This window comes from Physeter macrocephalus, chromosome 2, assembly GCF_002837175.3.
Source record: "Physeter macrocephalus isolate SW-GA chromosome 2, ASM283717v5, whole genome shotgun sequence".
Classification (NCBI taxonomy): domain Eukaryota; kingdom Metazoa; phylum Chordata; class Mammalia; order Artiodactyla; family Physeteridae; genus Physeter; species Physeter macrocephalus.
Genome location: NC_041215.1, coordinates 121,006,735 through 121,032,343, shown reverse-complemented (window position 1 = coordinate 121,032,343; position 25,609 = coordinate 121,006,735).

Sequence of the window (25,609 nt, the reverse complement as noted above, 5' to 3'; positions counted from 1 at the left end):
AACACTCTCCAGGGCATTCGTCCTGATCCCCCAGCTAGTTTTTAAAGCACCTTACAGGCTATAATCGTGTAAGGATCCCACAACCACTGCTCTGCAGCATTTTCTTTTTTCAATTAAGGTAACACTGGTTTACAACATTATATAACTTTCATGTGTACAATATTATAATTCAACTTCTGTACACACTACTCCTGTATACATTCCAAGTATTCCTGGGGACCTTGAAATAATAATTGCATGAAGGGCTAAGAGCCAGCGAGTGTTTAACTGTGTGCTAGGGATGCATGAACACTTTGGCTATATTATCTAATCTTCCCAAAAATCCCACCAAACAAGCCCAATTCTCAAGGAAACTGAGACACAGGAAGTTAAGGAACTCGGCGAGCTTCCACATCTTATGAGTAGAAGAACTAAAATGTTGTGACTTGATCAGACAAATGTTTTAGTCTCCTTGTTTTCCTTTGTGAACGCATATTGTGTGTAGTCTTCAGACAATTTTTGTCCACTGAACTTCTGACTGTCTATTAGCACCAGAGACTGAGCTAAGTAGGATCCAAGATCCAGAAGATGTTCGGAGCTGACAAGATATGAACAGGGAGCCCCAGAGGATTTGGAACAGGGAAACATATACCATTTCATTTTCACAAGTCTGAAGTTCAGAGAAGTTAAGAATCTTGCCCAAGCACCACTGGAAAAAGAGGTGAAGGTGGTATTTGAACCCAGGTTTATCTGAATCTGAAGATATGTGCTTTTACATCATAAGCCTATACTGCCCCCGATGTATCTAGGACTATATGTAGGACCCTGACCTGATGGGCAACTGTCGACCAACAGTCCCCCTGATGTGCTTCTCTCCCCCGCCTCCATCATCTCCCCTCCAGAGGCACACTCCCAGCTTTGTCCTCTCCCACCTGCCCCATCCTATAGGGGGAACCCTAGCTCTGGTTCCAGCTGCAGGACACTCCCCTTTCTAAAAAGGCCAGTAAGTGGCTTCAGGTGGCAATTGGGACTAACAGCCTCTCCATGCCGTGGAAAATGTGGTTGAGAACAAAAACCCAAGAGAATTCCTCGGCAGCACTGGCAGCCAGTCGGAGCACAGAAGGCATTTCATTTTGATGCAAAAGGATTACACTTGCGCAACACCCACACACCAAGGTGTAACTGACTAGTCTTGTTGTCGGGGCAGAAAGCACGGAGGTCAGGCACCCTCCCGCCACTCCATCATTCCTGGGTTCAGCTGCGCTCAGGCCAACTTGAGGCCAGCCAGGGCTGTCCGGCCTGCCACCAGCTGCTCTGTCGAACCACCTGGCTGCCAGAAGAAGGGTTTGGCCAGAGCCCTCAAGAAGAGGAAAAATACCCATCTCATCTCACCAGTGCCCTAAAACAGATGCAGAGTTAAGCTATAAACAGAAACAAGTACAGGACCCCTCTGCCAAGACCTACAGTGGAGAGGGGTACCCAGGAAAGTGACTGTCCCTGTATGCTAACAATGGCGTTTGCAAAACAGCTCACTGATCACACGACCACGGAATGTCAGCCAAACCATCTGGTCCCTTCTACTCAATGTGTGGGTCCCAACACAGCAGCTTCACCTGGGACCTAGTTAGAAATTCAGAATCTCAGCCCCCTCCCAGGACCTACTGAATCAGAATCTGCATTTTACCAAACTCCCCAGGTAAGCGTATGCACATTAAACTTTAAGAAGTACTGATCTTGGGCTTCCCTGGTGGCGCAGTGATTGAGAATCTGCCTTCCAATGCAGGGGACACAGGTTTGAGCCCTGGTCTGGGAAGATCCCACATGCCGCGGAGCAACTAGGCCCATGAGCCACAACTACTGAGCCTGCAAGTCTGGAGCTTGTGCTCCGCAACAAGAGAGGCCACGACAGTGAGAGGCCCGCGCACCGCGATGAAGAGTGGCCCCCACTCACTGCAAATAGAGAAAGCCCTCGCACAGAAACGAAGACCCGACACAGCCAAAAATTAATTAATTAATTAAAATAAAATTTTTTTTAAAAAAAAGAAGTACTGATCTAGAGCACCCCTCTTGTTTGACAGATGAGGAAACAGTTCAGAAGAGGTTGAGGGGCTTTCCTCAAGGTCCCACGGCTAAACAGTGGCAGACCTCAAATGGACAACAACTCACATACGCACTGCACTTTCCCTTATGTTCAATCACTTAATCCTCAAACAGCTGCATGAAGTGGGCAGGACAGAAGTATTATCCCCATTTTACTTATGGGAAACTGAGGAACAGAGACACTAGGTAACTCTCCCAAGGACACACAGGAATTGGCAGAGTCAGGACTCAAGCCAGGGATTCTACCTCATTTTGCTTAGTGCTCTGGGGGGGTCCACAGACTTTTTCTATAAAAGGCCAGATAGCAAATGTTTTAAGCTTTGTGGACCATACAGTCTCCATCATGACTATTCAACTCTGCCACTGTAGCAGAAAAGCCATCACAGACAAGAAACAAATGGTTGTGGCTGTGTTCTAATAAAACATTATTTATAAAAACAGGCAGTGGGCCAGATTTGGGCCCCCTGGGGCTGTAGTTTGGCAAACATTGCATCATGTTTCCATGAGAAAATAATATCTATGTTGGCCTTCCTATCCTATTCCAGGGTCACTGAAGAGAGGAAGGAGTGAGTGGGGCTTTGTCCCCCCAGGGAAAGCCCCTCCCAGCATCTCCTATAGCACAGGGCACTTGAGCAAGGCTTTTACCCTAGTTCAAAGGAGGGCTGAGCAAAAGTAGGTAGACCTCACCTGTGATGCTGGGTATGGCTATGCCGGATACACCCTGAGAGAGCTGCCTGAAGTCCCTCCTCTTCTCTGCTCACCGAGCTAAGACCCTGGCTTAGGGGGCACCAGCTGAAGAGAAGCGAGCCCTTTGCTAATTGCTCTGCCCCGAGGGAGCCCTTTCTGCAAACTCCCTCCCAGAGCGGGTGCCTTCTCTCCTCCGCGTGAAGGAACTTCAGGCTCGCGGCAACCCTGGTACCTCCATGTCCCACCACAGGCTGAGCTCCACCCCGCAAAACATTCCCTCAGCGAAGGCCCACTGCAGTGCTGCAGAAAGAGCAGAGAGACAAAAGGAAGAAACCCCAGTGAGCAACGTCTGACTCAGCAAACAAAGCTGGGAACCATCCTTTAACCTGTGCGTTCACTAATGTTCCCATCCATCTTAAACACTGGGGTAAGAGTTTCCAGACATTGAAGACCATTTAAAAGCTTAAAGGATTATCAAACCAGTCATTTAAAATGACATTGTCACCGCGCAAATATTATTCCATCAAAGAGCGTGCATGGCACAGGCTGAGATCAGCTTTGGGTACAGGGCCTTCCCCCACTGCAAACCCCACTGCTTCCTCATAAAGCTGTCAAGCCCCCGCTTCATGATACGTATATAAACGCAATGATGTTAGCCATGTCACAGCAAGCTAATTCATTTTGGCTTTTTCCCCTGCTGCGCTGCCCTATTAAGGCTTTTATCAGTGTATCCTCTTAGGATCACCCCCAGCAGGTCTGCCATTGGCCCAAGGAGATGAAATCCAAGAAAGTGTTTAATTTCCAAACGGGCCAAACATCTTAAATAAATAAATAACCAACAGACCTGGTTTGAATGTAATGGTAACATGCACAAGGCCGACTGCTGGGGTTTTATCAGGAGAGAGATACTGTAAGATTAATAAACAAGCCTGTTCTCTTCCCAAGGTCCTTTGACCTGATATAGCTGCTGGCTTCAGCTCTTGGGGGCTGGGGAGGTTTTTCTTCTTTAATTACTAAATCACTAAAAGAAAACCTACTTGGCATGGGTAGGGCTTAGGAAAAACCTCCTTAAGCTCTGTTTCCAGTTGTTTTTCACCACGTGTATCCGTATGGCTTCTGCGGCTCTGCTGTTCCCAGCCTTGTTAGGGTTTGCCCAGGCAGTCTGAGGAACAGAGGGGTCTTTTGGTGTGGTTTCTTCTCCCAGTCCAGGGAGACAAAAGTGATTTTGATGGAGAATGTGGAAGCCTTCACAGACCCCGAAACCTCCAGGGTTCAGACCCTTTTAGACAGCAGTGCAAGAGGCCTGGCAAAATGACCAACCCCCTGGGACTCCTCAAAGCCAGGGAAGAATATTCACCCACTGTATCAGAAGTGCCTGGGCTGAAGCCATCCTGAAAGGTCCTGTGTCCTTTTTAAGGGTAAATAAGAGGACATAACTTCTCAGGGAAACAACCATTTCCAGAGACATTGCTCTTGCCATACAATTACTCCCCTAAACACATGTCCCTGAGGAAAATTCACAAATTGGCCCAAATGCCTGGATGTCACTATTTTCAGCCACAGAAATCTGCTTACGTCAATGACAAGCTATAAATACCCAGCCACTGGGAACAGCTTTTACAACAATTCCACTTAGGAACAGGCCTTGGCAGTTGTGGCCTAGGAAGAAAGAGCTCTTGAGGAAATCCGTAAGCCTGGGTGTTCCCGTGGGGAGAGGACATGTTCTCAATTCATCCACTTTCCTCTTTCTACTGTCCCCAGTCCAACCACCAGCCCAGACACACACACACACACACACACACACACACACACACACACACAAAATGCTGCGTGCTGCATATGACACCTGACTCAGGCCTCCTCTCCAGGGACAGCCTGGAATCCTAGCAGGAATGCTGTGGACCACAGGGGAAATGCCAGCTCAACCTGCTTCTAGTGGGGGCCACTCCTGCCCGTTAAGAGAAAGTAGTATTTCCCAGGATGCATCTGTGCAACAAAGGGTCAGATAATTTAGGGAGTAAAAACCCATCTCTTTTTAGGGGATTCAAGACAAATTTGCATATTAAAGGCTCTGGAAAGTCCCACAGTAAAGATACTTGTTAAATTTTGTCTGACCTAGCACTTGGTAATCTTACTTGATGATGGTAAGTTGTTTTTTTTTTTTTTTACTGGAGTATAATTGCTTTACAATGTTGTGTTAGTTTCTGCTGTACAGTGAAGTGAATCAGCCATATGTATACCTATATCCCCTCCCTCTTGGACCTCCCTCCCACCTCCCCCCCATTCCACCCATCTAGGTCACCACAGAGCACCGAGCTGAGCTCCCTGTGCTATACAGCAGGTTCCCACTAGTTATTTATTTTACACATGGTAGTGTATTTATATCAAACCTAATCTCCCAATTCATCCTACCCTCCCCTTCCCCCCCGCCATGTCCATATGTCCGTTCTCTATGTCTACATCTCTATTCCTGCCCTAGAACTAGGTTCATCTGTACCATTTTTCTAGATAACACATACATGCATTAATATACGATATTTGCTTTTCTGTAAGTTTTATTCAAGGAACATGCCTTATCAAGAAACACGGTCTTACAGAGAAAGAGAAATATCATATGATATTGCTTATATGCAGAATCTAAAAAAATGACACAAATGAACTTATTTACAAAACAGAAACAGACTCACAGACTTAGAGAACAAATTTACGGTTACCAGGGGGAAGGGTGGGAGGGAGGGATAGTTAGGGAGTTTGGAATTGATATGTACACGCTGCTATATTTTAATGGATAACCAACAAGGACCTACTGTATAGCACAGGGAACTCTGCTCAATATTATGTAACAAACTAAATGGGAAAAGAATTTGAAAAATAGATACATGTATATGTATAACTGAATCACTTTGCTGTACACCTGAAACTAACACAACACTGTTAACCAACTATACTCCAATATAAAATGAAAAGTTAAAAAAAAAAGAAACACAGTCTTAGAAACACTGATGAAACATTGATTAAACACAAACTACCAAAAAGAAGCTCTGATGACATCAAGTCTATAACCCTCAAATGGAATATTTTCAAGTCAGCATGGAAACTTCCTGCAAAGGAGGTAACATATTGGTTTCCAACAATTCTGATTTTTCAAAACCCAACCACCTACCCTCCCTCACCGTACTATGAGCTAAAGCAAGTGCCACGTGGTGTGTGCAGCTGTGGACAACTGACACAAGGCATTTGTGTCCAGACCTTCCAGGCCATCGAGGGGAGAGGGAAATTTGTTGCAGAGAAAGAACCTAAGTGCACAATGCCAAGACCAGTCGTCTCCCTCCACAGCAGACTCGGTACCTGGGCTAAAAATCACTCTCGGTTCCCTTTTTAATTCTGCCCTCCTTTCCACCAAGAGGGGGGAAATTATTTTGATTGGAATTAGACAGCCACCTGCAGCTAGATCTTTAGCTGGTATTAGTATTCTGTTTAAGCCCTTCCACAACAAGCTCACTGAAAAAGACAGTGGACTTTTGAAGTTGTCCAATACTATCTCTGGTGATTTTCTCAAGTTAACAACCTCAGTACCCGCCAATTGTGCTGGCTGGGGAAGGTGATAATCTCCTCTCCACGGTCGCGGGTCGCGGTCAGGAATAAAGGGTCTGGGAAAAATTACAGAAGACATCTCTGCCATGAACTCTCTTCTCCTTGATCTCACCCCATGCTTCCTCACTGTATTTTTATTTTAACACAATGTTCAGGTGCTTTTCTACCCTCCCCTTTCCTAAATTCCTCCAATAATTCAGGCCTTGATGTCTTTCCCAAGCATCACACCCACGCAGAGTTGGCATCATTGGTGCACAATTTGGAGCAATGGCTCTAAACATTGCTTACTTACAAATGATTTCTATCCAGGTACCTAATATTTCTTTCCAATGGAGAACACAAACACTTCCCCTTCATTTTAAAAACCCTGACACTCCAACCTCCAACACCTACTACACTTGTAATAATAAGCCTTTATATTTGTTTATCCCTTTACAGCTTCTAGGGAGGCTTCCTGTACGAATTCCCCATTTATGGTCACACAGCCCCGTGGCCATGACTTGGGAAGGAACCCTTCGGGTGTTTATTATCCAGCCATTGAACAGGGAGCCAACTTTGGTTCCATTTTTCTGGATCAGCAGCTGAAGGAATTTAACCAAGTGTGAGCTGGTCTCCATGATGAATGATAAAAAGAGAGAACTCAAATTTACCGCCAGTGGCCCAAGGCAGAGACCACAGAGCCTAAGTCCTAAGACTCAGAAGAGCCCCTGAATTCCTTGTAATGCTTAGGATGAAACTCAGTGGGTGGCCACAGAGAACAGTCTTTGATTCCTCCAAGTTTGTTCTCACTTTCTCTCCTGCCACAGCGGAGACAGCCACTCCACGAACACCCACGTTATGCTGCTTTTCTTAGGGGACATAGGAAGCGGTGGGTTTCTGTTTCTTTGATTTTAATTTTTTTCTAATCAGTGGGTCCCCGATCCTCTACTGTTAACACTTTTCTTTCCACAGGTAAAACTGGAACTTAGTATTAGAAGAGTTAAACCAAAGGAAGAGCTCAAAGGAAAAACTCCTAATAAAAGAAGTAAATCCACCAGGATTCAAATCCTGGCTTCACCAATTATGAGCCGGGTTACCTTGGGCAAGTTTCTTAACTTCTCCAAGCCTTAATTCGTCTCTAAAATGGAGATAACAGTAGTCTCTCCTTCACAGAGTCCTCATGAGGACCAAAGCAGTGAATAGATGGTTTCTAACACCTAATAAGCACTAGATGGTATTTTATTACTATTCTGTCTGAATTACTAGAAAAAAAATAAATAATAAATGAGCAATTTATTCTCCTTGTACAATGAGCACCCAGCAAGCTTCAGTAAGGGCTGTTGACAAGCCCTCCTTTGTTATGAAAAGTCCCATCCTTCTCCTACAGAAGCTCCAATTATTAGAAAGCCCCCAGAAAGTGAAGGCTACATTCTGAAAAATAGTAATGACACATTGGTAAGTTTAGGAGAGCTAAGAAGGAAATCTGGATCCTCCTTGCTAAAACATTAAAGACAGGTGAACTCACATTTACTGCGTGTCTCTCAAGGGCGTCTCTGATCTTTCCTACAACCACGTGAGGATGGCACTGCCACCCCCATCTTACAATGACACAGGCAGTTTCCGACCCAGATTCAATAGCCTACACGTGATGGAAGAGGGCTTTGAACCCAAGTCTCACTGACTCCAAAATCCATACCTTCCATCACACCCGCACCAAACATATCAGAGAGAGGAAAACAGCCAATTAAAATTGATGCTCTTTTATCAACTGCTGAGAGAAAGCAACTATCTGGTAACCTCAGAGACAGATGTTTTGATATTGTTTTCATGCAAATTCACTGCTCCCAGCCCCAAAATCATTAAATTGGAAATCCGGACAGCTAACAGGAATAAGGGAGGAGGGAAATCCAGCTGGAGTCCAAGCGAGACTGACCGTGTCTGCTAAAACTGCACCCTATGATGTCAGAAGCTTCTAGAATACTGAAAGAGCCACTGGCTCTCAAAGAACCAGGACAGTGGCAGTAAATGAACCTGGAGCTGAGAAGCAGCCAGCAGGGGGCCTGAGTTCAGTTTTGATTCTGGTTTTGTTTGTTGCTGTTGCTGTTAACTCTGCCACTTGCAGGGAAGTGAGCCTGCTCGCTCCACCTGGGAAAAGGCTTGGGAAACCTGCACTCGAACGATCGGCAGATGCCCCAAAGCACATCGTCATGGCATAGTGTGCTCCTCAGTGAAGGCTTCTGGACACCTAACGGAGGCTCCTCAGGGGCCAGGACAAGGCCTGGGAGCTGGCCACTGAGAAGAAGTGAGCCAAGATCCCTCGGTCTGTGCTCACTGGTGCTGGCTTCTGTCCTGCCTCACACTGGCTGCTCACCAGTGAGCTGGAACAAAGACAGCCTGGACAAGCCAGAGGGTGGGTGGACCTGTAGCTGGTTTTCAGGGGTGTCACCTGCCAGCCTTACTCTGAGTCCCCACGGGGAGCAGACGCTGGAAGCTACACACTCGGCCCCTCCTAGCTCAGGCCAGTGGGAGACCCCGGTCTCAGAACCAGCAGATCTGGCACTGGGTCTTGGCTCATGTGCATGTACTCCACTCCCCCTCAGTTTCTGCATCTGTGAAATGGGGTAGCAAGATCTACAACGGGGGCTGTCTTGAGAATTAGATGAGTTAAACTTCATTATGCTTGTCACAGCAGTGATAATGACAACTGACATTTATTGAGAACTTACAACAAGCCAGGCTACCACTACGAACTTTATATGTATCATCTCATTTAATCCTTAGAACAGCCCCACGTGCTAGGTTCCATTATCTTCCCCATTTTGACAGATAAGGAGATTGAGGGGAAAGGCAGCTAAGTAACTGGCTCAAGGTCACAGAGATAGCAAGTGTCCAAGAGGGGGACAGAGCCAGGGAGTCTGGCCCCAGAGCCCGTGTTGTCAGTAACCAGGATACAGATACGGCTTCCGTTCTGCCAGGCTCTGTCTGCACCACTCTCACCACAGACATCCATCCTCCCCACTAACATTCCTCCACACCAAGTGTCTTCTCTATGCCAGGCACCATGTGTGGGACTCGGAGGGACACCAGGATGAATAAGACACGGTTTCTTCCCCAGAGGGAGTCAGAGCTTACCAAAGGAAAGAGTCAAGTAGGCAAGTGGGCTTGATGAAGCATGACGTGTGCTCTACAGGAATGCTAGGAAGAGGCGCTAAAGACCCAGCCCAGGAGCCAAGCGCCTTCCTGAAGAGAGATCTAACATCTGTGTGCTTATGATGCATCAAGCACTGCTGGACATGCCTCACTTCATTCCACCACGACCCCCCAAGGAAGGCAACATAATTAAGCTTGTCTGACAGATCAGAAAACTGAGGCTCAGAGACTGCACCCACTTGCTGGAGTTACACGGTCAAGAGATGGTAGAACCAGGGACTCCTGACTCCGTGGCCTGACCCGGTGCAGGTGGGGTGCTAATCACCATGCTATCTATCTCCTGTATGTGCAACACACCCTCCGTTCCAAACGTCTTCCTGTCTCCTGATCCTCATATCAACCATGAGAGGCTTGGAGGGTAGGACCTATGACTTGACTTGGGCAGATAAGCCGCTGCGTCAAGCTCAGTATCAGACAGCAGGTTTGCCACGATTAGGGCTACAGCCTGCGTCTCCCCTGACAATGGCGCCTCATGGCAGGAAGACAAGAGTGGAGCTGGCAGCCACGTCAGACACCCACTGAGACACCGGGGCAGCCACGGCTGACACTCTCTCCAGGGAGCCCAGCCAGGCCCCTGTGAAGTCACAGGCTTTGTGTTCCAGCCCTTCCGCTCTCCTGCCAGAGGGCACGATGCACAGGAAGGATGCGCTTCCCCCTCTGTGCCTTGGCCCACTCTTCAATGGTGGCCTCTCGGCCTTGAGAATGCACGGTCATTAGCCAAAGGCCAGGATAAGCAGCCGTGGAGGAGAGAGGTAGGGGACCCATGATGTGGGCCTACTTCTCCTGCCTGGGTCTGCTTCAAATCAGAGAGATGAGCAAGAACCTTCCAAAGGGCCCTCAGGGAATCTGCAGTCTCACCGAGGAAACCCTAAAACTCACAGGAAATAGCTGAAGACAGTTCAGCACCAAAAATGCGCGCCGGGTGACCCCAAGAACATCAAAGTTCTGAGGCAAGAGGAAGCCCCACGGGGACGGCAGGGAAGAGACCATGAACTAGGTGCGGAGTGAGCTGTGCCCAGAAGCATATGGTGCAGTTCAGAAATGGAAACAGAGGCCCCTCTGAGTGCCTTCGACGCTGCTTCTCATCCGATGACAAGATGACTGCGGTTTCTGCTACAAATCTCTTTGCAATGTTTCCCTCCACGTCTTCTGACACTGCCCTGCGGGGGAGAAAGGAAGGCCAGGCCCACGAACCCAGACAACTCCCAGCATCGCTCCGCTTCCTGCCGCCCTAGGAACCAGTATCTGGCGGGAACTTATAATCCAGGCACCCGCCATAATCAGACGGACTGGGCCTTGCCACTCAAGGGCCTGGCACTGTTTTAGTCCTGTTTCAAATTAACATAAGAATTTTTCAAGACACACCTTGCATGAAACTGAAAAATAAAATCAAAAGGTATCTACCTTATAGCCAATAAAATATGAGACTCTCTCTTCCAGATTCCAAAGCCTTTTTCTGCACCCGATTTTATTGGGTAATGGACACGGCTTCGTAACAGGGCAGACAAAAGGGATGCTGCCGGCCTCCCCACGAAGTACTGAGCATAACAAGGGCGAGAAGAAAGGCATATAATTGTTTCCCCCTTCAGAGCAAGGCAACCTCACTTAGAGCACTGCTGTTCTCTGGCGGCTGGAATGTGAGCTTGACTTCAAGCCAGGAAAACCCAAGCCTAACTCCTAACATCAGCTCAGCCCCCCGCAGCTCCTGTCCCTTTTTTCACCTGGCAAAGATGCTGGATGCAGAGCCCTGGGGTCCTGCTGCAAGTCTCATCTACAGTGGTTTGCAGGAGGAACAGAAAGTGAGTACGGTCCCCGAAGAGCTGAAGGTCACGGTACAGGAGACGAGATTTATAGAGTGTTTCCAACAGCTCCATTGGCTCCCACGCGGGAAAGAATGCCTGCGTCCCAGTGGCAAATTCTAGTTGTTTTTCCTTCTGAAGAGATGTATGAGATGGTGAGCAATCGTTGGATGCCGTACTAGGATCGGGAAGAACATGTAATTCCTGTTTCTATTGCCTACAGTTTCTTAGACTTTAACTGTTCATCGTCCTGTTAAAAAAGAGACAACAGGCCCAAAAGGGGGTCACTTGCGCTAAGCCCGAGTCACCAAACCAAGACTTAATACCTAACTTGATTACAGTTTCAACCTCTCCCAGGAGTAGAATCTTCCAGCCAATCTGGAATTCCCTGGTCAGCACTAGCGAGGGAATCTGCCTGATTAGACCCTTGCCGTCCCCTAAAGGAAGGTGATCTTGACACAAACAATCCACTCTTTGCTAATAACTTCCTTGCCCCGCCCCCTTCTGCCTAGAAAAGTCTTTCAATTTGTATAGCTCTTCGGAGCCCCTTTCTATCTGCTGGATGGGATGCTGTCCAATTCATGGACTGTTGAATACAGCCAATAAGATCCTAACATTTACTCAGTTGGATTTTTTTAAGATGCTAAAATTTTATTTTTTTTTTTAATCAACTTGTTTTTGTTTGTTTGTTTGGGGAGGGGGTTTTTGTTTTTGTTTGCCACGCCATGCGGCTTGCGGGATCTTAGTTCCCCGACCAAGGATCGAACCCGTGAACCCTATAATGGAAGCACGGAGTCCTAACCACTGGACCACCAGGGAATTCCCTTAAATTTTATATTTATGCTCATGACACTCCAACCCTAACAAGGTAATTTGGTGGAGAATCATATTTTAAGGAATCTATCTCAGTGCTCCCTGGGTTTCCACATATTTCTGGAACACTTTTATCACTGGTAGATGGGACCAGCATGTGAGCAAATCATCCTGATTCATTAGCAATCTGAAATTCAGACAAGCTGAACAGAACAAATTAAGTGGAAGTAGTTGCTATAAAACAAAGCCATGTGTTTCATTCCACAGCCCCAGGCTGATCTTTGACAAAGGGCAGCACCTGAGTCTAGGTACCCAACAATCTCCTTTCTCAAACTCACCGAAGATATCCCCACCTCTAGGGCCTGTATCTTGGAAAGCTGGCTTAATGAACTCTAGATTTGGAGTCACAAGATCCACGGCTGTGACCTTGGGCACATCATTGTATACATTCAGACATGAATTTGACCAAATTAAAAGCAACTAAAAACAGAAGAATCCATCAGAGGTCTCCCAAGTTACACATCACTGATTTGTCCACCTTCCTGGTTTCTATACGGAAGACTATGTGAAAATCTTAGAAGAGATGGGAGCCAGAAAACCATGTCTTCTTCTCTCAAAGGCCAGCATAAAGTCTAAAACACAAAAAGAAAAGGCAAAGAAAAGCCTGCCAGCCAAGAAAAGCCTGGGCTACTTCCATCAGGTCAGGAAGCTATTGACTGAGATGTGGGGAGAAGGCACTCGCATTTCCTAAGGGTCTCCTGAGCCCCAGGCACCTCGTACACAGCTTGTCACCAGAAACCCTATAAAGTTGGTGTCACTATCACCCCTCCTTCCTTTGCAAATGAGAAAACAGGTTTAGCTGTGCTGAGCAACTGTGTGGGTCTAAGGCCTGCCTGATCCTCAAGTAGATGCTGCCTCAGATTGCGACACGGAGCAAAGTGCCAATCACATATTAAGGGGCTTTGTCAACTGAGAAATGCAAGGCAAATACAAGGGATGTGGCCTGAGAGGGTTTTTTTGTGTGTTTTTGGTTTTGTTTTGTTTTTTTAATACTAGCTACTATTTCCGTCGTACAGCTGACTTAATGTCGGAGCTTCCCTTCTGATGACCCTCTCTCTATTTAACATCAAGTGTGGCTGAAAGTAGACACTGGTTAAACTACACAAGAAGTCAGGCTTGACTTCAGTAGCAGCTCCATGTTTACAAACTGAAAAAAAGTGGCCCAAGAGCATGGCCCAGTAGACCCTTGATCTCATGGTGAGTCTGGTTTGGTGGAAGGAGGACACACAACCTGGATTCTAGTCTCAACCTCAAGTTGGACCAGCAGACTGCGAACTTCTTGAGGGCAGGGACTCTACCTAAATATCCACATGTCTCCATGCCCAACAGAGTACCTGGCAGACAGTGGACCCTCAATGCATATTTGCTTGTTGAATGAATGAATGAATAAATGAACAGAGATTCTGATGATATGGGAGGCATTTATGTGGAATGGAAAACACTGGACTAGTGATCTGAAGACCTGTGATCAAGTTCTGGTTCTGACATGAACCAGCTGAGTAGTGTCTCCACAAGTCAATGAACTTTCTCTGAGTCTATGTCCTCATCTCTCCAAATGGGGTAAAAACACCTTTGCTGTACCCATCTTACGGGGATGCTACATCAAATGAAGCAATATTTACAGCTGAACTTAGTTTAAATCTATTCAAATACAAGTTATACCACTGTATTATATAGAGCCAAGGAACTATGGTGTGTCACAGCCAAAGTCATTGCTTTACAGACGGGAAAACTGCAGCCCAAAGAGAAGGATAAGAACCCAGGCCTCTGGCTCACTGCTCCACCTTACTGATGACATTGGCTAAGTTCACGGTGGTCCTGCCAGAGCTGGCAGATCTTCTTCAGGCTAAATCCACAGCACCCACTTCACTGGGTGGACCATAAGCTTTTCTCAAATGGGATACACTCCAGAGGCAGATTTGGGTGTAAGATCGCTCCTATAGGCCTATCTCTGCCTTCTGAACCTATCTGGGGATGCAAAGCAAAGGATTCCTGAATATGGGAAATACGGTCCAGTCCAGCCATCAGTTCTTCTATAATCCTTGGGCAGCTCCACAACCTGGCCCCAGATTCTCTCTCCAGTCTCAATCCCCATCACTCCCCAGGGGACTCCTCTGTTCCTGCCAGGCTGGTCTCCTCATCCTCCTCTGATACGCTTCACACATGCCAACCTCTGCGACTCCAGCCACATCACTCTTCCCTATTTCTCGTCCACCCACCTTGGAGCCCAGCCCTCCACTTCTCCATCCAGATACCATACATCCTTGAGAAAAAGCGCAACTCCCACCTTGCCAAGATGTCATCCCCGACTGTCCCAACCCACAGTCTTTCTCTCCTTCCTGCAGCCAACCCACACACTGATATCTGCTGTGGGATGAATCATGTCTCCTGGAAAGATACGCCAGAGTCCTAATCCCTGGTATCCGTGACTGTGACCTTATTTGGGAATAAGGTCTCTGCAGATATAATCGAATTCAGATGAGGTCATGCTAGATTAGGATGGGTCTTAAATTCGATGACAGGTGTCCTTATATGCAGAGAGATTTGAAGACACAGAGGAGATACAGGAAAGAAGGCCGTGTGAGGACAGAGGCAAAGACTGGAGTTGTGCTGTCACAATCCAAGGAACACCAAGGACAGCCAGCGACTACCAGAGCTAGAAAAGGCGAGGAAGGACTCCTCATCTCTAGAGCCTTCAGCAGGAGCATGGCCCTGCAGACATCTTGCCTTTGGACTTCTAGTCTCCAGAACTGTGAAAGAATAAATTTGTTGTTTTAAGCCACCCAGTTTGTGGCACTTTGAACCCTAGGAAACCAATGTAACGTCTCGGGCCATTCCCTGGGCTTGTGCATACCTGGCTCACCATGTACTACTGGTCACCTTCTCGTGAGCATGTCATAGGCCCATGAACTGCCTGAGGACAGGAACTGCCTCTCCAATGCTTTTGTAGTCCCCCCAGTGCCTCGTGCCTAGCGGCTTGACAGAGGTAACCTCAAGCACGGTGACTCTCAACATTCCATCAGGAACAGGGGCTGCATTAGGAAAGACACTTGCTTTCTACTCAGATTCAACAAGTTCTAGCTACGTGGCAAAAGAGAATTTGGGTGACTATTTTTCAGAGAATACAGCCCTGCTTTCCAGCTGCAATTCCATAGCTCCAACTGCTACCCAAATCCTTCCCTTCCACCTACTCTCACCAAACCCTACACCAAATGCAGCCCAAACTCCTGCCCCTGGCTCTCTCTGTCCCTGCCAGCCTGGCCCAACCCTACCCTTACCTTCCATCACCACAAACACACACACACACACACACACACACACACACACACTCACACACTCTCCTATGGTATAATTAAATTGGATTTGACGCTGTGCTGTGCTCCCTCTCAATCTTCAGAGTCAAATCCTATGTGGAGTTAACCTCTGAAATTCAACGGCCCAGGCCCAGCAAAGCTAGACAGAGAAATGACCACAAGTTCAACAGCGCTGGCCACATTGGCAGCCATGCCACTGTGTGTACTTGGACATGAGCTTGGAAAGGAGAACCTGTACTCCCCTCAGCGGGTCTTAACTTGAACAGGCCTCTGCTGTCTCAAGCATCTCACCACACTGAACGTGCATCTAGTGTTTAAAGATCAGCATGTTTCATGCAATCTGGGCCTGAAGGCAAGCCACCTCCCACCACTTGTGCTGGACCCAAAAAGCAACAGTAAGAGGAAATTTGCTTATAAGTGACTTTTGCCTAACCCCTAAGTAGTGTGTGACTCACAGACATTGTTTCCCTCTTCTCTCCCCTACTTGTCCTCACCCTCACCTGGATCCTCCCCTGGCCTACCTATCTATGAATCCAAATCTCCCCACCCCTCAATGTTCGATTCAAATTTCATCTCCTCCAATAAACTTTCTTTCATTTCAAGTAATCACACAGGCTCCTAGCTCCCACTGAAACCTCTCTTTTGGCAGATGATTATAATTACCTTATTTCATGGGTATCTGGATATATTTTTTATCTCCTAGTTAACCCCCAGCTTGAAGGTACTTGAGAGCAAAGATCATGTCTTATAATTTCTCCCTTTCAGTTTTGGGAATTAAATGAGAAAATGTACTTAAAGGGCCTACATGATGCCTGGCACATTGTATGTGCTCAATAAACGCCAATTCCTTTCCTCCTTATACATCTTCGTATCCCTCAGAGCCAGAGCACCTTGCAATTCCCTTGAATCTTGCAGCTGCCTAATAGATGTTTGCCGAACACGTGAATCAATGCATATAAATGGTGGCCTTTCAACTAAGATCACTGAGTACAATTTGAATATTTTCGTTTTCCTCCCTCATCTCCTAAATTTGTGGGTCCACAGAGATTATTTCTGATATACATCTCGTAGGCTGAAAGCAATATTGAGATGCTGGAGGCACGTGGTGGAAGGCTGATGTCACCCAGTAGTCAGTCCAGAAGTAATCGTCTAAGATCTCTGCAATAACCTAAGACCCCAAGAGCAGGCTGGACAAAATCAGGCAGCATCCCAACCACCCTTTAAATCAGTTAACTAATGCAGTCCTTGTAAAGAAATACTATGCAATCCATCCTTATTTTTGCACTCATCTCACACCTCTGATATTCTTTTGTTAATTTCTAATGTCTTCATGTTCATATAACAGATATCATACGTATTTGATATACAACACGTACCTATCACCACTTTCCTTAGCAAGTTTAAATCCTCAGAGGTTGAACCCAATGGGCATATCAGGAAGTGTGCACAGAGCTGGCATCTCTCAATGCTATAAGTTAGTAGAAGCTGAATGAATTCTAGATATTTCTGAGAGGAAATAGAGGACAGATACAAGAAGACTCCTCCTTCATCCCCACTGCTGACACCAGGGGACCTACTTCCTTTCTCTTGAAAGGGAGCGTGAAGAGTCCCAAAACTCCACAGGCAGCAGTCATCCTTTCAGCTAAACCTTTGGATGGAGCAGGCTGGCCCTCAGCATTGGGTTACCCCTGTTTAAATTAACAGAGAGAAAAGCCAGCCCAGAGCTCAGGACCCCCCTGGCAGAGCCCTGATTTCACACACATTTTCCCCAGATTCCTATTGGCTTGGCTGGAAACCACATATTAAAACCCACCAATCTTTCCACTTGAGCCTGATGAAAGCTTCAACAGAAACAGCTGCACTTCACATATGGTTTCAGTTAATATCTCATCCCGACAGTTTAACTCTAGCTGGCTGGGCTGCTTTTTTAATATTCACAATCCTCTTCTGTTTCGCATTAAGAATATGTCTTTCATGACTCGCCAGAGTAGAGGAACACAATGAGGCTGGTAGCACTTCATTTCTGGAATGTCTGAAATAACTGTTTGTATTCTGTGTTACTTGAGGAACATTCCACGTTTGGCATCTCAGAAGCATGTGAAAGTGTTAAACAACCGTAACGCGAACACTGCTCGACCTGTGTGGAACATTTTCCTATTAAAAAAGTAAAGCCACAAACTAATGGCTCAGATTCAGTGTCTAAATCCCAGCACTCGTGGAGTCAAGCAACATGGTAAGTTCATTGTTCTGTTTCCCCGGATGGCTCTCAACACCACCCCATCCCTTCAGCATATACTAAGGTTTAACCAGTATGTGGCCAACTCACACACAGGCGCACCACACATGTGTGCATACACATGCTTCACGTCCATACTGGGTACAGTTAACTTTCAAGTTCATAGAAATCATGCAACTCTGGTTTCCCGGGCAAAACGCACATCAAGCTCTGAGATTTTGCCATAGCGGCTTCTCCTTGCAGGATATGATGTAATCGAGGGGGCTTCTCTACAGCTTGATGTCACTCATGATGCAACGGTGAGCTCGGGGTGCTGGGAATATCCTGCAGGTTCCTCTTTGTCCTAGTGGTTGTCTAAAAATGGTCAAAACCGGAAAGATTTCAACAAGCCTTTTTTTGTACCCACTAGGCATTAAACATATTGCTACATTTTTTGACGGCTCTTGAATTTTTCCCACGTTTTAGTTCTGTGCACCATCCCTGATTTTGAATAAGAAGAAGAAGAATGAATAAGCAGGAGACTAAGAAGAAAAAGAACTGCTAACCATTAATGGGTATTTTAATATGTGCCCGGCACTGTTCTACATGCAATCTTATGTAAGCCTCACAACCACCCTAGGAGTGAGTTACTATTATTATTCCTGTTTTATAAGAACCTTCAACAAGCCAGATGGTTAGGAAGTTACTGTGGCAGAGACCACTAGTTAACCCCAATATCTTTCTTCTCATGCTTCTTTGGTCATAAAACTACAGAAATCAGAATTGCATTGATTATACCCACACTGCCGTGGGAACGTGAAATAAACTTCCATCTTGCTTGTCAAAGGCTCTGTTATTTTGCGTCTTTGTTACAGGAACTGGAGTGATACCCTACCTAACAGTGGCAGAGCTTAAACTGAATCCAAGCCTCTGACCCCAGAACCCATTCTCTTAGCCCCTGCACTACCCTGCCTCCCTGGCAATATATATGAGTAGAATTGGAATCGACATTGTTAGAGTTAGGTGGGATTGTACTGGTCTTACAACTAGCTGTTTTGACGGTTTTGAATGTTTTGACCCATGAGTCAAAATGGTTAAGCAGACAGGGAAGAGGCACTCAAGTCACCTTGGGCGATGGGGATTTATTCCAAGGCTACATAGGAAAATGGGATGTCACAGGAAGATGCCTTGTTGACTCTGTATCCTAGTTCTGAGACATACAGCAGCCTCCTGGAGACTCAGGTCCACCTCAACATCTTTGTGTTTTTTCTTCAGTTTACCATACTTTTATTTTTTTATTTTTTATTTTATATCACAGTATAGTTGACTTACAACGTTGTGTTAGTTTTAAGTGTACAGCTAAGTGATTCAGTTATATATATACATATATCCATTCCTTTTCTGTTTCTTTTCCCATATAAGTTATTACAGAATATTAAGTAGAGTACCCTGTGCTATACAGTAGGTCCTTGTTGATTATCTATTTTATATATATAGTGGTGAATATATGTTAATCCCAAACTCCTAATTTATCCCTATCCTAACATTTCTCCTTTGTTAACCATAAGTTTGTGTTCGAAGTCTGTGAGTCTCTTTCTGTTTTGTAAATTCATTTGTATCCTCTTTTTCTTTAGATTCCATATGTAAGTGATATCATATAATATTTGTCTTTCTCTGGCTGGCTTACTTCAATTAGGATGATAATCTCTAGGTCCATCCATGTTGCTGCAAATGGCATTATTTCCTTCTTTTTTATGGCTGAGTAGGATTCCGTTGTATATATACCACATCTTTATCCATTTATCTGTCGATGAACATTTAGGATGCTTCCATGTCTTGGCTACCGTAAACAGTGCTGCAGTGAACACAGGGGTATCTGTATCTTTTCGAATTATGGTTTTCTCCGGATATATGCCCAGGAGTGGGATTGCTGGATCATATGGTAGTTCTATTTTTAGTTTTTTAAGGAACCGCCATACTGTTTTCCACAGTGGCTGCACCAATTTACACTCCCACCAACAGTGTAGGAGGGTCCCCTGTTCTCCACACCCTCCCCAGAATTTATTGTTTGTAGACTTTTGATGATGGCCATTCTGCAACTCAACATCTTTGGGTGGTACGAAACTCGAGTGACCTGCAGGTTTCTTAGCATTCCCTCTGAAGAGAGACAACATGATTTGGCCAGATTTCCACGAGGCAACTAAGCACTCTGGTTAAGCAGACTCTCCACCAGGCACCTCAGAGTCCTTCAACATCCATTGTGTCAAATGAAGACATGGCGGCCTGTGGCTTCAGTAAATACATCTGTCCATCCAATCAGCTGTAGCCAGGATAAAAGTTGTTTCCCTCAGACCCATGACCTAAGCCATACGTGAGATGCAGGAAAGAAGTGGTCTGAGGGATGTTCATCTGATGGAGGTAATGTGTGCTCACATCAGCCACTCCAGTACTAAGACCTGACTGTTCTCCATTTCAGGGAGGAAGACCCCAGGAAAGGGAAGAAATTTGCCTAAATAAAGCAGCCAGTTCTTTCCCACTAAGCAGGACTGAGGCTGGTGTGCATTCCCGTACCCGGGCAGCGCCTGGAGCCATGCTTTTCCACGTCTAGAAGCCACCCCTTAGGTTGCCTGAATTTCAACCTTATGGCATCTCCAGCACATAACCTTGTCTTCTGCTTATCCGTGACAGCCATCTTCAGATTCTCGTCACTTCTGCAGAACATTTCAGAACTCAATAGACATACTCCATCGTACAAAATGAAGAACAGCGGCAATTATCAGGTTCTTAAAAGCCATTTCTGACTTGAATGGCTAAATAACTCATCAAGTCTCTGTTTTACATGTGTTCTCTTTTGATGTAAATTTGACCCTGGTGTATTTACTTTCCAATGAAGTCTGACATTCAAAACAACCCAAGAGAGAAACCCTTCCTGCTATTTCACAGCCTCAGTAATGAAGCTCCTTATAGGATCTAACTTAAATCTCTCTGGGGCTAAGTCCTCTGTGCCATCCTCTGGAAATACGAAACAGCCAATGTGTGTGTCTGTGTGTCCGTGTGTGTGCTCATGCGTGCACTGTGAAGGGGGGGCGGGGCGCATAGGGTCGGGGGGAGTCTTACAGTGAACTAGGTACACAGATCTTGATATTAAGGTTTTCTGTTTCTCCAGACTGTCCAGGTGCTTGCATGTCAATATCACACGTGGCTTATATCCCTATTCTTGTACTTTAAGAAAACAACAACAAAAAAAGGAAAACCAGCAGCATTTTAAGAGATTTCACTTCTTTTTGATGCCTGTATCCATTTGCTGGGGGCCAGGAGGAGGTCTTAGATTATACAGGGACTCTGGAAACACAGTTCAGGAAGACCCGCCGCCTCCATCCGAGCTTTTAGAGTAGTGAGGGTGTAAAAGCAAAATGCTGACCTGATTTTCTTCCACATCACATTGGGGTAAATGGTTTGTCTCCTCCAGGCCCAGCCTCCCTCAGCTTCTGTGCCTGGGAGGCCAACCCACCTGCCTGGCATCAAGAGGTTCCCACGCCCTCTGGTTTCTCATTGACACTGACCACTGGGCAGTGTGGTGGTTAATTTTATGCATCAACTTGGCTGGCCACGGTACCTAGATATTTGGTCAAATAGTATTCTAGATGTTTTTTTTTAAGGTGGTTTGTTTTTTTGGTTTTGGTTTTGGTTTTGTTTTGGATGAGATTAACATTTAAATCAGTGGACTTTGAGTAAAGCAGCTTTCCCGACCTATTATGGGTGGGCCTCATCCAATCAGCTGAAGGCCTGACTAGGACAAAGACTCACCTCCCACCAGCAAGATGGAATTCTGTCAGCAGACGACCTCTGGACTTGAACAGCAACTCTTCCCTGGATCTCCAGCCTGCTGGCCTACCTCATCAGATTTTAGAGTTGCTAAGTCCCTACAATCATGTGAGCCATTTCCTTAAAATAATCAATCAACTCTGTGTGTGTGTGTGTGTGTGTGTGTGTGTGTGTGTACACACACACACACACACACACACATCCTGTTGGTTGCATTTCTCCGGAGAGTCCTAGCCAAAACAGGCAGCAATGGTAAGAAATCAGAGCAAGGAAGAGAAGCAGGTATTTATTGCCATCTCCTCCTGTGGGATCACCACAGAGGTCTTCAACTCTGGACAGGCACTGCCAGGACGTAGCCCTGGCCACCTCTGGGTAAGGTGACCATACCCTCCCCTTGCAATGTCAGGCCCGCAGGTGACAACCAAGCCCTCTCTTACTAGGCCAGCGGGACTGCTGTTTGCATTTCTCCTCAACTCTGTGTGTGTGTGTGTGTGTGTGTGTGTGTGTGTGTGTGTGTGTGTGTGTACACACACACACACACACACACACACATCCTGTTGGTTGCATTTCTCCGGAGAGTCCTAGCCAAAACAGGCAGCAATGGTAAGAAATCAGAGCAAGGAAGAGAAGCAGGTATTTATTGCCATCTCCTCCTGTGGGATCACCACAGAGGTCTTCAACTCTGGACAGGCACTGCCAGGACGTAGCCCTGGCCACCTCTGGGTAAGGTGACCATACCCTCCCCTTGCAATGTCAGGCCCGCAGGTGACAACCAAGCCCTCTCTTACTAGGCCAGCGGGACTGCACTAAACCTTAATGGTTTCTCTACACTCTGCTCCCCACTTCACAAATAATCCTTTTATTAAACTCTCCTTGATTAATCCTCACATGAGCATGCTGGGACCCCGACTGACACAAACATCACCAGAACACGGGCACCGCTGCCAAGCTGGTATGGTACTCCGAGCCTTCCTATGTCTGACCCCAACGCCCTCTCCAGTGCCATTTTCCCCGTCAATTCACTCCAAGACATGCGAGGCCCCATACACAAAACACCCAGCACTTGCGCCACACCAGCCAGCCGTGGGCCGGGCCTTCACACCTTCACACCAACGCCTCTGTTACTCTCTCTGGATGCCAGCAACCCACACTGCCCCATGCACATGACTTGACAAGAAAGGAAGACCAACTTGAAAACTCATAAAGGCTGGGAGCCATAGCCCATGATGGCTCTGCCTTATTTCATCATATTTCATCGTATCCCCAACTTCTATTCTAGAATCTTCTATCTTCCATCTCCTCAACCAGTCAAGTGGTTTCAGTTTGTTTATTGTTGTTGTTGTTTAATCCAAGACTCCCAAGTCCCCTCCCTCCCACAGTCATATGTGTAGCCAAGCAGTTACAGTACCTAGGAAGGGGTGGAGATCCATTGGAGTGACTGCTTCACTTTGTTTTCCCACCCTCTGCTTGAGCATCTTTGGGCAGGTGTGGTGTTGCCGTTGTGTTTTGTTATGTTTTGTCTGTAGATTTGTTAAGACTCTCCAAAGGCTTTGTTTTTTTTTAAACAAATAAGTTACCACAGGGAAAGCAAAGAACCTATGTCAGTAAAAACGATGTTTGCTCCTTCTCTTCTTCCGGATTTTCCTAGATTGTGTTAAAAACGGGAATACATGTCTTTTCAGCCTGCCACTGTGTCTGCCACAGAAATAATGAAAAGCAATGAAAAATGCAAACGAGCAACATGACAAAATCAGTCCTCCTGAGAGTTCGGCTGAAGAGAGCAAAATGGAACAAAAAGAACCAAGGCTGGAGCAGTCCCTACAATGAGCAGAGTCAGCAACAATGAGGTGTCAAAACAGTAGAATTAATGAGCCCAGGTCAGTCACCCAGGCAGTGGCCACATCGTCCAAGTATACAGGAAGGGACTCGCAAAGGGGAGCCTGTGGTCAGATGATGGATTCTGAAATTCTGAAGACAGAGAGAGGTAATGAGCCAACCAAAAGGCAAAGGGCACGTGTATGTATTCAAATAGTTAATACCAGGTAACGGGGATTTTGAAAACTAACACGTGTTCCTAGTCTGGACCAGCCCAAAGAAAGCGAGTGAAACTGACCACAGGTGACCAAAAAAAGGAGGCAGAATCATTGCCTCACCTCCTCCCACTCAGGTGACTCCCAGCCTGACGTCCCCACCACCACCATGGTCTGTGGAAGGTTCCACACAAAGCCCTGCTCTCAGCAGAGGACTAATTTAAAATGGAATCGCTCACGATGACATAAGCCTAATAATGTTTACCCCTCACAGAGGAGGCTGATCCTGGCCTACTGAGTTCTTCAAAGACGGATCTTAAGCACTCACACACACTTTGTGTGCCCTCGCACGCTACCTGTGGGTGAATTTCCGTATGAAAAGGATACTGTGCACTTCTTACCAGGTAAATGGCAATCTTTTCTGAGACAGGTTCTGAGACAAGTTCCCCTGGACTTCTTCATCCTTGTTGATACCGTCGCACGTGGCGATGGAGAGGCACACATTTTAAATGTCAACCCTTTCAGAGGTAGCTGTAGTTCAGTAGAAGTTTCTTGAAGCTGGAAAAACTAAGTCAAAGGGGATTATCAACTGGGATAATACTTTTGGAGAGATTTCCCGCATCCATTCCTCTCTACCTCCCACAATGATGTGGCCCCTGGGGCAACCCTGGTCCTAGACTATCTTCCTAAACCTGAGTATCTATTTCCTTCCTTCAAGCTCAGGAGAGGTAAGCGCTGAGTTGCCCTTCTTCCTGCATGAGAAGTGAGAAGCCCTCCACCAGACCATCTTCCGACCTTCTCTGAGCCTCTCTGTGGCCTGGTACCAAGACAGAAGCCGGCACAGACTCTGCCCCAAGATCACCTCCTCACAACATGAACATCAGCAACCATCTCCTCTATTTCGGTTTGAGGCTGTCAGCCTCACGCCTCAAAATGACCAAAACACGTAATGGACAAAAGGGTTTGGAGTTGGCATGCTCACAGCCCCACAGTACCTGGCTGGCGGTAGGTGACCAGTAAACATCCCTGCATGCAACATCTCTCGGATGGCAATCAAGTCCTCGTTCTTTCTGAGCTCAGGTACCAACTAGCAAGTTCCTTATTCATTAACTCACTCTAACACTCTCAATCCTAAAAGATCATTCTTCTTCTTAGTGAAAAGCTGCTTTCACTCACCCCCATCCTCATCCCCTAATCAACACATACCACTGACATTATCCCACCTGCCCATGGGATGGTCTTCTCCACTGACTTTGCAAAGATATTACGGCAAAATGGCAATTTTTCAATTGTGCCAGAGGATGAAAACGTAAAAAGCTCACAGAGCAGAATATAACCCACATTTAAGTATTGAACACCTTCCAGATACAAGGTAAATTCAAAGACTATCCTTTATGCCTAAAGAAGAGGAACTGCCTACAAATCCACAAATCATTGTCAATTTACCAACTGTGACAGCTTATCTTCAAAGACGGCCATCATCAATTTCTTCCCTCCTCCAATCAGGAACTGAAGTCTAAACCTCTACTCCCCTCAGTCTGGGCGGCTCTGATCGATTGAATAAGGAAGACGTGACAGCATATCGGTCCTGGGCATAGGTCTTAAAAGTTTCTGCTTCTCCCTCTTGGAACCCTGAGCCCCCGTGTGAGAAGACCAGGTTATGGTGCTGGAGAGAGAGGCCATATGGGAGCATCATGAATGTACCAGGTACATGAGTCAATAATAACGTCCCAGCTCCTATCCATTCAAGTCATCCCATCTGAGCCTCAAACACCCTGGAGCAGAGATAAGCTGCTCCCCTGTGCCCTGTCCCAATTTCTGCCCCACAGATACACACATGAAAAATAATAAAACGACTGCTGTTGTAAGTCATAAGTTTGTTATGCAGCAAAAGTTAGCCAGACACCAAGAAGGGATCCTTGTCAATGAAAGATTTCAATTTCTGAGTTAGGAACTTCATTAGTATGCAAATAACAAAGACCAGGAAACACTGGTTTAAACACA